General features: G+C 39.5%; 1 protein-coding gene and 1 long non-coding RNA gene across 6 annotated transcripts in view; one reads left to right on the top strand and one right to left on the bottom strand.

Moving 5' to 3' along the window:
* Positions 1 to 18,108, bottom strand: part of LOC115271654 — a 68,805-nt gene extending 50,697 nt beyond the window's left edge. Inside the window, exons 1-2 of the long non-coding RNA XR_003900040.1 lie at positions 17,842 to 18,108; positions 7,116 to 7,154 (exon numbers count right to left, since the gene is read on the bottom strand). This is a non-coding gene — a long non-coding RNA (uncharacterized LOC115271654). The remainder of the gene's footprint in view (positions 1 to 7,115; positions 7,155 to 17,841) is intronic.
* Positions 18,109 to 18,362: 254 nt separating this feature from the next.
* The window catches only part of FAR1 (fatty acyl-CoA reductase 1), a 78,152-nt gene continuing 77,815 nt past the window's right edge, over positions 18,363 to 18,699 (top strand). For all 5 annotated transcript variants that reach the window (XM_029956646.1, XM_029956645.1, XM_029956648.1 and 2 more), the window contains exon 1: positions 18,363 to 18,613. The gene's annotated coding sequence lies outside the window, so the exon portion shown is untranslated. The remainder of the gene's footprint in view (positions 18,614 to 18,699) is intronic.

Below are 18,699 nucleotides of genomic sequence, written 5' to 3'. Positions count from 1 at the left end.
GGGAGGCGCAGAGAGAGAAGGAGACACAGAACCAGAAGCAGGCTCCAGGCTCTGAGCTGTCAGCACAGAGCCTGACGCGGGCTCGAACCCACGAACGTGAGATCTGACCTGAGTCAAAGCCGGACGCTTAACCCCCAATAAGGTTTTTTATATCGTACTCATATTACAGGAGAGATGGAACAGTCCAAAATGAGTCTCTTAGAAGCAAGTTTTTGGTCATTACAGTTTATAAGCTATTTAGTTAATACATGGCCAGAGTGAGCATCAGTGAGGAGCTTTCCAAATTTTCAGAGACCAGAAAGAATGCTGCCCTCTGAACCCTAACCTTATCAACTCAGCAAGTGTGAGAAGCTAGCAAAATGTCTCTAGGGCTGTAAGGACAGTTGTGTCCTTTAAGTGAATGGATCAATAGAGGAAACTAGTATTTTAAAGTAGTTCAGACTGCAAAGAGGGTGCACAAGGAAGTTTCTGGGATGATGGAACTATCTTATATGATATTGGGGTTGTAGACCTTTGACTATGCGTTTGTCAAACACGCAAAATTATACATCGCAAATACTGAACTTTTTTACGTGCAAATAAAAAAAGAGTCAACAGGATATCCAAGGATCTCAGGATAGAATGCAGCGACAAATGAATCTGATTATATTACAAGTATGACATAACCTCACAGAAGGAAGTGGGGAAAACAGAAGCTGACCTAAGAAACTTTGGAAAACCATATTTGGACTGGATACTTTAAGGCTAAAGATAAAAAGGACAGATATAAACACTATATTTTAGTTGGCAATGGTCAATATTTCTGAAACTGCCTTATTTGTCTCCTAGGAGGAAATAAAGACAATGGGAGCCAGATTTCTCACTTCAGAGAAAGAAGTTAAAAATTAATCACGGAGAGAAGGCTAGACTGAATCCTGTAGTGCTGTGTTACAATTGGAGATGTCTATATGAACTCATGTTTATTTTAATATATATTCAGGTAGATACAGAAACAAATATAATTATGTGTTTATACAGGTTAATGTATCTGTGTGTGTGTGTGTGTGTGTGTGTACATACACGTGCACATGTGTGTGTACACACACATGCACTTAATTGTTAGTTCTGTTCATTGAGTAGACCTGGAAGCAGTGGCAACTCAGTAGCAATGAGCACATCCAGCTCCCAAATCTTGGTTTCTAAAGAAAGTTCTCCAATAAAAGGATATAGCAAGTAACCCGAAAGAACTCTTAAATCTGGAAGAATTTGTCCAAAGTTGGAACAATTTGAAACACAAAGTAATAATATTCTATTATAATCCAAAGAATAACTATCTATGAGTTCATACTGATATCAACAATTGAATAAATAGGTAGGTAGGTTAAGTGCCAGAGAAGAAACAAATTTTCCTTATAGAAGAATTCAGAACAATATTTGTAGATACTCCTCTCTCCAGGAAGTAGAGCTGAATCTCCTTTTCCTTGGATGTGGGCTAGACTTGGTGACTTGCTTCTAAAGCTCAGAATATAGGAAAGAAAAACAGTAACTTCAAGTGGAGAAAACTGGCAAGTACCTTCTTAACCAAGTGGGTGAGGTTAACATCATTAGTGATAAATCACATTGGTATTATATACCTCCCAATATGATGGGAAGGAAAGGCATTTCACCTTTGTGGTAAGCTTCCTCCAAACTTAATAATCTGGTGTAATCATAAGAACAACCAAACTGAAGGACATTCTATTAAGTATCTGACCCATACTCCTCAAAAATGTCAGTGTCATGAAGGACAGGGAGAGACTGAGAAACTGTCCAAGATTGGAGAGGATAAGCACATTTGGTAACTAAATTCAGTGTGGGATCCTGGATTGGACCCTTGAAAATATAGAATAGAATAGAAAAATGACATTAATGGAAAAACTGGTAAGATGGGAATAAAGTCCATGGTTAACAGCATTATACTAATGTGAATTTCTTAGTTTTGGCAAATGTACCGTGATTATATAAGATGTTAACATTAGGGGGTACTCACTGGATAAAGGTAACCAACCCTTAATACTAACCATGCAACTTTTTAGTATATCTAAAATTAGTCCAAAAGTATAATTAGGTTCCGAAAAGCAAAATCTGACAGAGTGTCTGATATAAGAAAAATGTTCTTCTGACAGTCAGGAATATTCCTCCAGGCCTGAACACACTGATACATGCCTCTGGTCTGGGTATAAATTCTCTGTTTACCTAACAGCTTTTGGATTGTTGGTCCTGGGAAAAGGAAAGGGTTGAAGAGGTCAAATGAGTATACTGTCATAAGAAATATATAGCCCCTAATTAAAAATCAATCAGCTGGCATCCTGGCCAATTGCGTCAACCTCAGAAAATCTAGTTACAAATGTCTCACTGAGAATGTGCTCCTCTCAAGATCTAAAGAATACTTTCTGGACTAGCAAATCTCAAATTCAGACCCTGCAATCTGGGGGATTCGCTCTCTTAACTCCTTCCCGCCCTCACGCCTTTATCCACGTTGTTGTTGCAGTCCACCCTAGGCCTCCTGGCACAGCTGTCCCAGCAGTACCTCCAGTAATAGCATGCTCACTTTATACAACTAAACCTACTTCTGATACCTTAGCATCCCCGTTACTTTCTTGAATATTATGAATACTAGTTTCGAAAGCAAAATTCCTGGGATGTCTGGGTGGTACAGGGGGTTGAGCATCTAACTCTTGATCTCAGCTCAGGTCATCTCACAATGAGTCAAGCCTGCCTTGGGCTCTGCCCTGATATCATGGAGCCTGCTTGGGATTCTGTCTCTCCTTCTCTCTGCCCCTCCCCTGCTTGTGTGTGTGCTCTCCCGCTTTCTCTCTTTCTCCCTGTCTCAAAATAAGGAAATAAACTTAAAAAAAAACAGAAGTAAGATTTCCTTAGGCCTTTTGATGTTTTTATTAAGCAAAAGCTGTGCCTATATTCTGAAAACATTAAGGTACAATACCGTTAAACAATTACTCTAAAATCTAGCTTCCACCAGGTTTTTTACTGAAACCTGAAGGAAAAGAACACGATTTTCTCCCTCATAATACAACTAACTTCCAAGACTTCACCTTGAACTTCAAATTCATCTGGCTAACATGACTCTAACCTGGTTGTCAATAAATTTTAGTAACTATTGTAATGGAAAGGTTGACTTTACCACTCACCAGCTCACCAAACCCTGTATTGAAAACTATAATGTGTTAATGAGTCAAACAAACAAAAAAAAAATGCTGAGCGTTTTATTATGTAAGCCAGAATGAAAACTAAGGTTGCCAAATATTTGTTTCTTCTTTGTTGTTCAAACTTTATCACACATAATTTTTTGTGTGATTATTATAGTCTAATCACTTGACTTTAACGAAATGGGAAGGGTAGGGCGCCTGGGTGGCTCAGCTGGTTAAGCGTCCAACTTTGGCTCAGATTATGATCTCATGGTGCATGAGTTCGAACCTTGCATAGGGGCTCTATGCTGACCGCTCAGAGCCTGGAGCCTGCTTCAAATTCTGTCTCTGTCTCTCTCTCTCTGCCCCTCCCCCACTTCCACTCTGTCTGTCTGTCTCTCTCAAAAATAAATGAACATTAAAAATAAAAAATAAATGAGAAGGGTAATTTTTGACTGGCAAAATTTTTGTTTTATTACTACAGATGAGCCTGGATTTAGAAATGCCTGACTTGTGTGTATTCTTTCCCAGGACTGGGTAGAAAGTGGGATATTTCCTTCCATTTACACTGGGGATGAGCAGTTAATCCCTCCTCATGTTCTTCTTTTCTGGGATCTGAGCTTAGTCAGGGTTGCAACACCTTGACTCAGTTTCCCTTCCATTCTGGTCCCCATTTCTGTGCTGTACCCATGGTAGTGAGAGAACATTTGCTTGAATTTTGTCATTTACCTTAATAAACCTAAATAAAATCCATATAATGCTCTCTGAAAAAAGTTTTTTAAAAATTTATTTGAGACAGAGTGAGTGAGCAAGAGAGCAGGGGATGGGCAGAAAGAGAGAGGGAAAGAGAATCCTAAACAGGCTCTTTACTGTGAGCACAGACCCTGACACAGGGTTTGATCCCATGAACTGTAAGATCACAACCTGAGCTGAAGTCAACTAAGTCAGTCAGGCACCCCCTGAAACATCTATTTTATTAACAAATTTATTAACTTCCTATTCTTTCCAATTTTTTTCCATATAATCATATATTTCCAAGTAAAGATACTTAGTAGGCAGAATTCAGGGAAGAAGATAAGCCTGGATGTTTATGTCTGGGAATTGTTAGCATCCATATGATATCTGATATGCACCCTGAATGAAGGCATCAGCTTCAACTCTTACACTAAATTTTAGTAAAGCTCAATTTCTTTTCCTTTTTTGTATAAATACATTAAAAGTATATGCAATTAAAAACTCTTCTATTTTCCTCCCACACGTGCCTGGGGTGCTTGAGCTTGGCTTTGCAAAGCACTGTTCAGGGACAGAGAAATTGGAAGGTTGAGTTCTATGAAATCTCCATTTTCAATTTTATTACAAACTGCTAATTGCTTTTCAAAATGCAATGTACTAATTTATAAGTACTTGATGAAAGAGTTCCTATTTCATCACATCCTTTCCTATCCAACGTCATACTTGTCAGTCTGCACTGACCTCTCCCCACAGGGACTAGATTTCTGCTCTAACTGGCTAGATGAGGAATCTTTGCTCTCACCTTAACACAAGACTTTTCACTCTTTAAAGTCTCTGGGAGTAAGATATAGTTCTAGAGAAATAAAATTCATTAGTTGGCCAACATATATATATGAATTTAATAATTTATTCTTTTCTCATCCCTAGCAAATATTTTAAACATAATCACATTGGGGCACCTGGGTGACTCATTTGGCTGAGCATCTGACTTCAGCTCAGGTCATGATCTCATGGTTGGTGAGTTCGAGGCCCATGTCAGGCTGCATACCGACAGCTCAGAGCCTGGAGCTGGCTTCAGATTCTGTGTCTCTGTCCCTCCTCTGCTCATTCTCTGTCTCTCTCTGTCACAAAAATAAAATAAACATTAAAAAAACTCAGAATCACATAAAGTTAAGACTTTATCACCAGGAGCCCATCAAGTACTATTACCTATTACCTGGCACATAAGTAAGACTTCAATTAAGTACTTGTTGAATGAACAGAAAAAAATACCACTGTAGAGCCATGAACAAATACAAATGGGTGCCTCTTGTGATTCCTGTATTTTCTTTACTTCCCTCACATGTTACCAGGTCTCATCAGTTCTACTTCTGAGACATCTTCCCCGCCGCCCGCCCATGTTTATTTATTTAAATTTTGAGAAAGTGAGAGAGAGGGAGAGGGAGAGTGAAAGAGGGAGAGAGAGAGAGAGAGAGAGAGAGAGAGAGAGAGATCACACAAACAAGGGAGGGGCAGAAAGAGAGGGAGAGAGAGAAAGAATCCCAAGCAGGCTCTGAGCTGCTAGTGCAGAGACTGATGTAGGGCTTGAACTCACAGACAGATCATGAGTCAGATGCTTAACTGACTGAGCCACCCAGGCACTCCCTACTTCTGAGACATATTTTGTGGCCCTGGCCTCTTCCAAATTCCCATTACCATTGCTCAAATTATGATCACTTAAATCTTTTCATTTCCCATGCTCCCATATCAAATCTTTTTCCAACTTTGAGGCCAACCTCTATATGGTCACTAGAGTTATCTTTCTAAAGCACAAATAAAATAACATCAGTCCTCTTTGTCAAAAATTTCAATAGTGCACGGCATGCAAGGCTTTTCTTTAATCTATTTTCCCAACTTCATCTCCTATTACTTCTAATCAAGCACTCTTTACCTTCTGTTCCATACTTCAAAAAGTCAAGCTATTTAACATATTTCAACTTATTGGTTACTCTTTCATGTTTATGTGACATCCTACATGCTCATCTTCTGCCTGGGAAATACTAATCTAACAATATCCTTTCCCTTTGGAATTCAAGCCAAATATTATCTCCTTGAAAAGCCTTTATTTATTTTTTTAAATTTCTTTAATGTTTATTTTTGAGACTGAGAGTATGTGTTGGGGAGGGGCAGAGAGAGAGGGAGATACAGAATCCTTAGCAGGCTCTAGGCTCTGAGCTGTCAGCATAGAGCCCGATGTGGGGCTGGAACTCATGGACTGTGAGATCATGACAGGAACCAAAGTCAGATGCTTAACCGACTGAGCCACCCAGGAACCCCCCTCCGCTCCATAAAGCCTTTCTTAAGTCACGAAGGCAGTTGTTCCTCTAAGTTCTTTTTGTTTTTAAAAAAAATTTATTTATTTTGAGAGAGAGAGCGGGGGAGGGGCAGAGAGGGAGACAGAGAATCTCAAGCAGGTTCTGTGCTGACAGCATGGAGTTCAACACAGGAATCAATCTCATGAACCTGAGCCAAGATAGATGCTTACCACCTGAGCCACCCACGCACCCCCCCCCCATAAAGTATTCTATTGACTGTTCTCATAGCACTTATATTTTATTGTGCTGTATCTTATCTTTATTTGCCATCTTGACCGATGCTGTTCAATAGAAACATAACACAACCCACGTGTAACTCTAACTTTCCCACTAGCCACATAAAAAAAAAGTAAAAACAGATGAGAAGATTTTCATATTTTAACTCATTATATCCCACATATTATCATTTCAACATGTAACTGATATAAAATTTATTAATGAAGTAGTTTAGCGTACTTTTTGGTACTAAGCCTTGAGAATCCTGTGTGTTTTTTAAACTAGCATATTGCATATTAGCAGATTGCAATCTGGACTGGCCACATTTCAAGTGCTCAATTGCACTTGTATCTACTGGTTCCCAGATAGGACAGCTAGTGTGCGCTTCAAAAGGAATCCTATCTTGTTCATTGTTTTATTCCCAGGTGCTTGATTTGTAAGAAATACCAATAAATGCTTGTTAAATGAATGATTGAACAAATGAACAATGATAAAAATAGCTTACCATGTGAAAAGTCACTCTGATAAGCAATGTACATAACTTTCCTTATCAGCAAATGCTTGGTTGGCATTCAATGGTTATCTAACAGTCACTAAATAATGATGTAGTCTTGGGAAAGCTACTTAACTTCTTATAATCTCAACTTACCTATTCGTGATATGTCCGAAGTGACTCTGAAGACCAGTTCTAAATTAAAGTGGATATTAAAAAAAAACTTAAAACCTTTTTTTTACACACTTATTTTTGAGAGTGAGACAGAGTGTGAGCAAGGAGACATAGAATGTGAAGCAGACACAGAATCTGAGCTGTCAGGGCTCAAACTCACAAACTGTGAGACCATGACCTGAACCAAAGTCAGCCACTCAACCAATTGAGTCACCCAGGAGCCCCCCAAAAACTTTTTTTTGATGTTTATTTTGAGAGAGACTGGGGCATGAAGGTTTAGGAAACAATGCTGCACAACAGAAGGGTGCGTGCTTTGGAATTAGACACACGGTTTTAGAATTCCTTACTCTGCTACCACTTATATGCTCTTAGGCAATTTAATTAAATTCCCTAAACTTCTATTTCCTTATCTGTTAAATGGAGACAGTAATACCTACCTTGTTGTGAGGTTTGTAAATAATATCTTCAAAGTGTTTGGCATTTACTAAACCTTCGAAAACTAGAAGATAGGCATTATTATTGGTTGTAGGAAGTCTTTTGCTCTTTTTGCACTAAGACTGAACAATTTTAAAGGGAAATATTTAGATAGGGCTTATCATGTGTTAAGTGCTTTAAAATATTAACTCACTTAGCTTCATAACACTCCCATGAGATAGGTGCTATTATTATTTCCATTTTAGCCCTGGGAAACTGGGGCATGAAGGATAAATAGTTTGCCCCGGGTCACTTAGTAAGCAGTGGTGCTAGGACACCCAGTTCAGTTCTGGTGTCAGGACTCTTAATCACTATGCCTTCTTCTTCTCAAGCCAAACGTTGCCTAGTTCGTGAGAAAACCCCCTGCAACTGGCTCTCTAATAAGTATAACATTAATGAACCTGTTTTGTTTATGGAAAACTAATCTGTGCACTCTGTTCTAGAGAATAAGAGATTAGAGACTGCGTCAAATAGAAGTTCTGTTTCCTTGAAGAGTCACACCTTTGTTTTTAATAACAAATTTTTATATATAGGTGTGGTTTGCTGCCTGAGGTTCTCCCAGTTTGGGGCCTTTGTTTGCAGATATTGCAGGAAGCAGGCTCTCCCTAGAAGCTCAAGGATGTGCTGGCACTTATCTTTAGAGACTTTATGCAGAGTTCCAAAAAGCACCACCAAATGCAGGAAATAGATAAGTCAGAATCTATGGCTGACACTTTGGACATGCTGTTATCCTCAACTACAGATGATCATCTAGTCAGCCCCATTTCTGGGCATCAAAGCAGCTCTGTCCTGATTTATGTACAAAGAGAGTAAACCTCCAAGAAAGAAAAGAAAAAGAAAAAAAGGAGACAGGAAAAAGAAAAGAATAGTTTCCAGGTCTCAGGGTTCTATTGATTTACTACCTCCCCAAAATGAGTTCTGAACAATGACAATGCCACCCACAAAAAAGGGGGGAAATGACCATCTAATTAGATGAGGAAAGAAACTGACCAGCAAGATGGCTTCTTCTTTTCACAATTATTCTTGCAAAAGATAACAGACAGCATATCAAGAAATGTTACTGTTCCTCTTCTTTCCAACATCTGTGAGCTACCAGGTCACTTTAATCAATAGAGATAGTTGAGAATGTAGAGGAGGCAAAATTTTCTTAGAGTTTCTCTACTTTCTTAGGGTTTTTCAGCCAGGCCTGAGATTAAACTGATATAAGATAGATTTACAGGAGAAAAGTATATAAGCTTAGATATTTTGTATGACATGGGAGCTCTCTTAAGAAAAGAAAGACCACAGAAATGGCAAACCTACAGGCTTTTACCCTAGGTTGAGCGAAACAAAAATATTATGGAAAAGTAGCTACACCGTATGGAGTGGCTAAAGGAAGATAAGTGTTATTTTGACATGGTCTATTTATACAGGATTCTCTTGGCTTTGACTCCCCATTGAAGAACGTTCCTTTTCTCCTGGTCTAGGGAGCACATTTTCACACAAGAGTGTTTATCTCCTGCTTTTCAGGAAGAACTGGGGAGATTAAAATGCCCTTCTTTGCATCTGCTCTTTTTTAAGTGCCTTCAGTTCAAAATAGTTCTTATGCCAAAGTGGCATATTCTGCCTTCTTTCCTTTCCCTCCTTTGACAATTCCCCCAAAAGATTCATGGTCTAGAATCTGAGATGGTAGATTATTCTATTTCTCAGTGACTTAGTCAGTGACTAAGTCTCAAGTTTTAGTCTTGAGGATAGGTCCGTTCATTTAAACAGTTGTGTCTTACTTCAGGACACAATGGTGCAGAGGAGGGTAACTGTTCATCTAGGTTAAGTTTCCATTCGAGATGAGCAATCTGGCATTTACCGAGGGGTATTTTTTACAGAAACTAAAGAAAAACAAATATTAATGGTTGAAAACTTAGTTTCTGAGTCCAGAGGACAGCCAGTTGAGAATATTTCTAGATTTAAGCAAGAAGCTTCTTTATATGGTAGAATGAAGATGTCAGTTGTACTTTGACAAATTTCCTGGTTTGTAGTTTGAATGTCTCTCATTACATTTACTGGGTTTTCTGAGTGGCCCACACGAGTAGACATGAAGGTTGTTCATTTGTGATCTGTTGTGATTTTCTGAAGTTGGTATCAGGTCATCCAGCTTTAGCTTGTAGGTCTTGAGGAAAAGGGCAGTTTTTATTCTTTGTGATTTCACATCAGAAGGGTGGGAGAAAAATGGTAAATGTTAGTTTGGAGAGTTGTGGCCATATACTGGAGGAAACTAGAATTCAGGATCCAGACCAATTTGTAGTCAGATAACTAAACCTCAAAGACAATAAACAGGACTAGAGTCTTTTTTTTTTTTTTTGTGAGAGAGAGGGAACAAATGAGTGAGGGAGAGATAGAGATAGAATCCCAAGAGGGACAGAGAGAGGAGAGAGAGAGAGAGAGAGAGAGAGAGAGAGAGAGAGAGAGAGAGAGAGAGAAGCAGGGCTCACCCAAATCAGGACACAAACTCACCCAATGCAGGGCTTGAATACACAAACTGAGGTCATGATGGCCTGAGCTGAAGTCAGATGCTTAATGACTGAGCCATCCATGTGCCTAGGGCTAGAATCTTCATTGTAAGAGTATATAGATTTTTACGGAAACACGATTTTCTCTCTAGAGTCAATCCCATTTTTATTAAATATAATTACAGTAAAACTATTTTGTTTGTAAAATAAGTTTAGTGTCATTAAACTTTGCCTGATTATTTACATAAGTGTGGCAAGGATAATGATTTATCACATAGGTTCTTTTTAAGTCTGTTCTGTTGAAACTTTTAATAAGGAATAAGAAAAACAAATATTAATGATCTCTTTAGAGATGAAGTAGTTTTGCTTGTAGTTGACTGTAAATGCTTTCAGACTGAGCCTTTAAAAGCCATTTAAGGCTGAGATATCAAACCAAGAATTTGCTGTCACACTTTGCCTGTAGCATACATAGATTTGGGTGAATTCCTCTCTTTTGAAGGTACCCAATATATCTTAAGGTTCTTGGGCCTGCCAAGAAGTAACCTTCCTTATTCACCTGTAGGGCTGGGAATCTGGTAACCAAGGGATGGGGCTGGTATTTCAAGAGGCTTTATAAGCAATGGTTCCCTAAAGTCAACCTTATTTCCTTAAATCCATCTGGTCACATTTGAGTCTATGTTCATCATTGTCAAACATGATATTACAGTCCAAGTCTTGATAATATATATATTCAATGTTTCTAATCATGTTCTATTATAAAGAGAACAGATTCTCATTGAAACTATGCAAACAACTATATTATCATGAATATTTATGAAGAGGCTCCAAATTTTGGAAGGATCATAGAGGAAAAGATATTTTAGTTTTTGTTCACAAAGGTAGAGACCTATCAAATTGAGATAAGTTAAAGATAGCTTAAGAAAAAGAGAAAAAAAGTTTTCTTAAATCTGGAAAACAAAATATTAAAGGTCCAACAATGCTTTAACAAGAAGTCATAAAACTGTAATCATCCTTGTAAGTTTATTCAGTCCCATGTACTTATTATTATTTTTACTAATCTATGCCCAAAGTGGGGGGATATACCTGAGATCAAGAGCTGCATGGTTTACCAACTGAGCCAGCCAGGCATCCCCATCCATTTACTTTCTGTTTGCTTGATCTTAAGTTAGCAGTTTTATGAACCAGTCAGTTTCTCATTAGAATCTAGAAATTCTGGAGCCTAGATGGCTCAGTTGATTAAGCGTCTGACTCCTGATTTCGGCTCAGGTCATGATCCCAGGGTTGTGGGATCAAGCCATGCATCAGGCTCCATGCTGAACATGGAGCCTGCTTCGGAGCCTGCTTAAGATTCTCTCTCTCTTTCTCTCTCTCTCTCTCCCTCCCTCTCTATGCCCCTCTCCCTTGCTCCCTCTGGCTCTCTAAAATAAAAATAAACACTTTTTTTTAAAGGAATTCTAGAAATTCATATCCACTTTAGTGATGTGATCTTAGAGCTCTCAGAAACCTGGAGAACTTGGCAGGATCCTTTTCATGATCTCTTTAGAGAAGAAGTAGTTTTGCTTGTAGTTGACTGTAAGTGCTTTCAGAGAACAATCAAGAGTAAAACAATAATGATTTATGAATGACAAAAGACTTAAAAAATAGCCATGGTTAAAGATCTGCTAAGTTCACTATTGAAAAAATGATACACTTAATAAAGAACATTTGGTTATTTCTGTGACATGCAATGTTTTCAAATAATAATTGAAATTATGACTGATTATACAGGTGGTAAGGACACTGACAGATTCCTAGGAATTCTGAACAATTATTGAAACATATACAAAGAAGACTTAAAGACAGTTAATTATCACTTTTATTTGACAATGTTTTCCATATAATTAATATCTTTAAAAAAGCTAATTAGTTTAATCTCATTTTATAGGGGTAGACAACAAATTTTTGAGATCATTTAGGGACCCTTTGAGAAATTCCAAAGTTAGTTCAAGGTCAAAAGACTTTATTTTGAATTTGATTTGAGGAAATTTGTTAAAAACACCTAAAGGTTTAAAATACTCCATTAAGAAGTATCCCAGGAACAAAAATGCTTAGCTATCCATCTAATTAAAGTGGCAATTAAAATATTTTAAAGGTAAATATAGAAAGCCATATAATAGTTAAACGAACTCTCAGCTTCTTTGATATTGAAGACTCAGTTTTTCTAAGTAATCAGACTTGAAAAAGACAATGTGAAGCTCAGGAAATTATTTCTGATAAGTAACAGAATCTTTATTCCTTGTCAGAAAACACAAAAGAAAAACCTTTTATAATCTCTTTTTAAAAGCAGACCAATAATCTAAGAAACTGTCATTTTAATGGGGAGAAAATTAAACTCATTTTGTGTCAGTATATTATTGAGGTCATTTTACAAAACTCTTATGAATTATCCATTTAATTTTGGCCAGCTTTGACCTTAAAACATACAATTTATTTTCTATAAAACTGTAATAATTTTCTACAAAATTGCAATTTTCTATATCCAGTTAGGTTTTGTCTTATTCCTTTTCTCTTATTCTGGAACATTTTACTTTAAGACAAAATTCTTTCTTTTTTTTCCTTAACAAAACACATCCTGCACTCATCATACACTCTTTATTTAAAAACACATCCCATTCTCCTCCTATACTTTGCATTCAAAGGATTTTGTTCCCTTTGTTGTTATTTTTAGTAATTTTATTTTCATATATAGATTATAAATTTTAACCATTAGTAACCAAAAGTAACCATTATTTTCCAGTGAAAATTAGGAAGCAAGCAATTGTGAACTATTATATGTTAGCATCCTGCAATAGATTAGTAAGTTTATGAATACATAATTATAAATATTTATAATTTTTAAAGAGTTATGCTTTTTCATAGTACACATTTTTAAGATGCTAAAAGATATGTTTACTATCTCAAATATCTTTTTCTCTATATGAAAATTAAGAAGCCAAAAGTATAAAACTTTTGTTCAGCAATTAATATTTCAGTATATTTCCTTATTTGAAAATGATCTAGTTATTCAATGAATATCCATAATTTAACTTAGTAAAACCTTACAGTTTCTAGTTTCCAAAATCTTTTAAGTAGACATAATACTTTGCTTAATGAAACAAAGGTAGCATAATCTTAAGTTATTCTTCTGTAGATAAACCAGCCAAATATTTTAAAAAATCACAGAAGAACTTAAAAATGAAAACATGGCTCTCTTCAAGTTTCATTTTGTACTACTGTGTTTGACATACATGAAGCAATTTATTTTTTTATTAAATTTTTTTTAATGTTTATTTATTTTTGAGAGAGGGAGAGACAGTGACAGAGCATGAGGGAGGGGAGGGGTAGAGAGAGAAGGAGACACAGAATCCAACGAAGGTTCCACGCTCTGAGCTGTCAGCACTGATTAAATAAATAGAGCTCTTTTACAAAGTAATTTTGGCAATATCATATGAAGGTAGAAAAATATATTACATAACATATACCTAGACCTAGACAATCAAAAAGAGATCTTAGACTTTTCATTAAAAGAATTTTTAAAAAAATGTTTTTACTTATATTTGAGAGAGAGAGAGAGACAGCATGAGCAGGGGAGGGTCAGAGAGAGCAGGAGAGAGAATTCGAAGATAGGCTTCAGGTTCTGAGCTAGCTGTCAGCACAGAGCCTGATGCAGGGCTTGAACTCAAGAACTGTGAGATCATGACCTGAGCCAAAGTCAGACACTTAACTGACTCAGCCACCCAGGTGCCCCAGACTTTTCATTTTAAATCTCAGCCATAAGTTAGGTATAAATTCAGAAACATAAGACTTACTTACATGAGAGTTATCTTTGCCTTATTTATTTTTTTATTTTAATTTGCTCTTCCTATAGGTATCAGGAGGACATTTTTTAAGATGAGAGCTTTCTGAAAAATCCTTTTAAATATAAAAGTCTAAATATTCAAAAGTATGTATCTTTTTAAAATGAAGTATAATTGATATACAAAGTTGTGTTATATTAGTTTTAGAGGTATTTTGATTTAACAATTCTATATGTTACTCAGTGCTCACCATAAGTGTAGCTACCATCAATCACCACACACTATTATAATATTCTCTATGCTTTCCTTTTTTGTCACCCCCCCCCCCATTTCCCCTCTGGTAACCACCAGTTTGTTCTCTGTATTGAAGGGTATATTTATTTATCTTGTTTTCTAGATTCCACTTATAAGTGAAATCACATCTTTCTCTGATTTAATTCAGAAAATATACCTATTTGAATCAAAAACAGTATTCCTCTTCATGGCTTAACATCAGTAAGCCTGGGGAGCCTGAGTGGCTCAGTAGGTTAAGCATCTGACATCAGCTCGGGTCATGATCTTCCAGTTCGTGGGTTTGAGCCCCTCATCAGGCTCTGTGCTGACAGCTTGGAGCCTGGTACCTGCTTAGGATGCTCTGTCTCTCTTTCTCTGCTCCTCCCCCACTTGTGCTACGTGTCTCTCTCAAAAATAAACAAACATGAAAAAAATTGTTTTAAATCAGTAAGCCTTTTATCCCTTAACCATAGACACAAGAGGAGTCTCCAAAGAGTATAAAAGAGGCAGCTCTCCCCAAATCCAGTAAGTTCATTCCACAGTCGGCTTAAGAATACAGACGTTCCTTGTCACAGGGGGTAAGAACAGTGTTTATGAAATTGGTGTCTCTTGCTACCTGTGTGAAGATGAGATGCTTCCGACTATAGACCAGCTAATCTGTGTACTGAGTGGATGACATAAGGATGAGAGTTTCCTAACACTAAAGTGAGGCAACAAAGGACGGGGACCTATTGTTAAGACAAACTCCGTTAGCAGCTGGTAATATTGGACAAAGAGAATGCTGCTTGTCGTTTTATGTCTTGGGTTGCCAGCCTGTTGGTCTGGTTACCAGACTGAAGTCAACACTTGTACTGTCTGGCTTGTGGAGGACTAAAGCCAAGCTCTCAAGACAGAACAAGATGAAAGGAATATCCCATCTTAGAAATTTTCCCCCCTTGTGATAAACACTGCAAAAGACAGACAAGGAAAACAAAGACTAGCAGGCTATGGATAATACTAATGGGTACCCAGGACCAATTTTACAAGAGACACAATTCAAAGAACTAATTTTTACAAACATTTTTATCCTGTCAATCTTTATTTATTTATTAAGCAATCTCTACATCCACCATGGGGCTCTAACTCACAACCCTGGGATCAAGAGTTGCATGTTCAACCGACAGAGCCAGCCAGGCACCCCTGTCAATCTATATTTAGAGAGAAAAAAAGATATAGGAGATTTTTATCCTCATTTTGGCTGGGCTGGTAGGCAGAGATCTGAGATACTGGTATGTGTAGCATATGTGTTTCTGGGTTTTTTCCTACATATTTTCTCAGTAATACAGGGTATTTCTATGTAGGTTGTAAACTATTTTTTAATAGGTTTAAATGATTTTTGCTTGGTGTGATTTACCTTCATTTACAGAATGGTGTTTCTATAGGTAAGCATATACAGGAGGGCACCTGGGTGGCTCAGTTGGTTAAGCATCCGACTTCAGCTCAGGTCATGATCTCACAGTTTGTGAGTTCGAGCCCCGAGTCAGGCTCTATGCTAACAGTGTGGAGCCTGGAGCCTGCTTTGGAGTCTGTGTCTCCCTCCCTCTCTCCACCTCACCCCTATTTGTTCTCTCTCTCTCTCTCTCTCAAAAATAAATAAACATTAAAAAAGTCTTTTTTAAAAAGCACATACAGGTATTTCATATTTGAATAAAATGACAATGCAGCTGATTGCAATATATGGCAGCCCAACTTTCAGGGCTCTTGCTGAAAGCTGGGGAAAGCATTTGAATGAAAGGTTACTTTCTTTGGTTATTACTACATTTTATAGGTTAGACTCTGGGCAAAATCCTTCATTACCTTTTGTAGAGACTATTACTTTTTGTAGACATATGAATTCTTTTAATCTACTTAAGAATGATGGTGCACTCATGGTCACTAGCCAGTACAACATGCCCTCCCCATGAGTTTGAACCATCCTGGAGGGTGACCCATTGTTTTAATTTTAAGTCCTCTTCTAGAAAGCCTATCTCAGGGGCCTGCGGTGGGGCTGTCTCCGCTGGAGGTGCATGTTACATACACAATGACTAATCAAATGAGATGCCTTTATGCTTTCAAACCTTCAGTTATTTTTGAAATTCATAATGTACTCATTTAGCAATTAAGTTCTTCACGTTTTCCTCAGAACTAAGTAACAGTATACACACACACACACACACACACACACACACACAAAAACAAGATGTTTGCACAGAAACTAAAAAATCTGCAATGAAAGTATTCTCCAGAAATAGTGTCTAAATTGCACATGCTGATAAATCTGAGCAGTGGTTAACTTAACTCTTCTGAGAAGATGCCCCTCAATTCCTTAGGCTGGGTTAGATCCTCTTTATATATATATATAAATACCCTCACCCTGAATTATATCATAATGATCCATTTATATGGGTCTTCCTATTACACCCTATGCTCTATGGAAAAACACTGTCTTACCAAACTTTATACGCCTAGTTCAGGGACAAGCACTTTAAAGGAAGGCATTTATCTGAAATGAACCACTTAGTGACTCAAGTAATAAACATGAATCATTTATCATCTTTGTTTTGGTGCTGGTCATGCTCATTCACAAGCTAGAATTTGGCCCACAGGTTTTATGTTTGTTTTCGAAAGGTCATTACTGCTCCATTTGTAACAAGTGTTTCACTTGGCCCTGGCGACTTCCGAATTCTGCTCCTGGACTGGTTTCTAGGCACACCATGTGGCCTCACCTAGTTGGATGCCTCCCACCGGAGGGCAAGCCGCTGTGTTAGCTTTGTGGTTCTGTGACCTCCTGCAGAAATGGCTGTCCTTGGCGCTGGTCTGTGAGCTCCTCTGGGGCAGAAGCCATGGTATCTGAGTGAAAATTTCCTGGGTTCAGAGCGCGGGGTGGGGGTGGGGGGTCACAAAGTCGGCAGCTCGGTAAGTATTTGTAGTTTCCAACTAGGTGCAGCAGAATGGGTGCTTTTGCGCCACTATCAGGGCCAGGCACTGAAAGAAGCCCTACATCCTCAAGGAAAAATCACTCGGAACCATCTTCGCTCATCCCAAAGTATCAACCAGTGTGCCAAGAGCTTTCACTCATTTTAAATTCTCACAGGGGCGCCTGGGTGGCTCAGTCAGTTGAGCGTCCGGCTTCCCCTGAGGTCATGATCTCACAGTTCCTGAGTTTGAGCCCCGTGTAGGGCTCTGTCCTGACAGCTCAGAGCCTGGAGCCTGCTTCACAGTCTGTGTCTCCCTCGCTCTCTGTCCCTCCCTTGCTCATGCTCTGTCTCTCTTTCTTTCTCAAAAAATGAATAATGCACTAAAGAATGTATATATTTAAATTCTCATAATCCTTTTATTTTTCCCCCTAGAATGTACGGTGCTTGAACGATGGCCAGCTAAATCCTAGTGAGATTGTTTATACCGCGGGAGTCTCACGGTTATGGCAATGCTATGAGTTACTCCCACAATCGTTTTACTTAAAAAAAATCGAGATACTTTACAATATTATATATTAAAGTGTCTTGAATGCACTAATCTGAACTGTATGGCATGGTACAGTTTTACACTACGGATGCCCCCCACGTCAAGAGACAGAACGTTTCCAGCTCCCAGTAGGTTCCCTTGTGCCCCTCCCATGCCCCTGGGTAACTATTACTCAACTTCTCTCATCAGCGGTAAGTTCTGCACTGTGATTTGGTTTGGTCCACGGCGCTGGACGAGGCGCACGCTCTTCTCCCTAAAAAGCATCCCGCCGAGGTTCCGGGAGTCCACCGAGCGACAGCAGCGCGCTCACAGACCCCGCGTCGGCGGTTCGGGAGCACGCCACAATGGCTGCTCGCGCTCTCCGGCGCCGGCCTCGCCGCATTCTCCCACCGTTCCAGCGGGTACCCCTCCCACGCCACCCGCAGCCGGGCGTGGCCCTGGGCCCGACCCTTCGGAACGCTAGCAGCCAGAGGGGCGCCGCTGAGTCCGTGATGTGAGACGCACGCCCATTGGCTGAACTTTCCTCCTTGGGCCGGTCGGCCGCAGAGCCCGCCCCTCGGCCCTCTTTCGGGGCTCCCATTGGTCGTTCGCGTCCCACCCGCGTCCGTGCCAGCCCCCAGCTCGCACTGAGGGAAACAGGGTTGAGGAGGTGGGAGCCTGAGGCGGGGAGCGGGGGTTGAGGTATCCTCCCGGTAAGGGGGCGCGAGAGACAAGACAGGCCAATCCGGACAAGACGTGGAAAAGAGGCGCCGCGCCAGCCAGTCACGTCGCGAGGTCCGGGTCGGGGAGGCTGACGCGAGTGCGGGCCGCAGCCAATGGGCGTGCCACTACCCGTCCGCTCTTCAGCAGCCGGTCGGGGGTGGTGGAGGAACGAGTGAGGAGCGACGGCGGCGGCGGAGCCATCGCTGGACGGCCAGGGGGAAAGCGAGGCCCGAGCCTCTGAGTCTAGGTGAGAGGCGGCGACGCCGGGCTGGAGAGGCGAGCTGCGGGCCGCTCCTCGCCTGGCCCCGGCTGAGGCTGCGGGAGCCCGGGCGG

Source organism: Suricata suricatta, chromosome 11 (genome assembly GCF_006229205.1).
Source record: "Suricata suricatta isolate VVHF042 chromosome 11, meerkat_22Aug2017_6uvM2_HiC, whole genome shotgun sequence".
Taxonomy (NCBI): Eukaryota; Metazoa; Chordata; class Mammalia; order Carnivora; family Herpestidae; genus Suricata; species Suricata suricatta.
The sequence above is the reverse complement of the archived record's forward strand: the minus strand, read 5'-3'. Positions and strand labels throughout refer to the sequence as shown.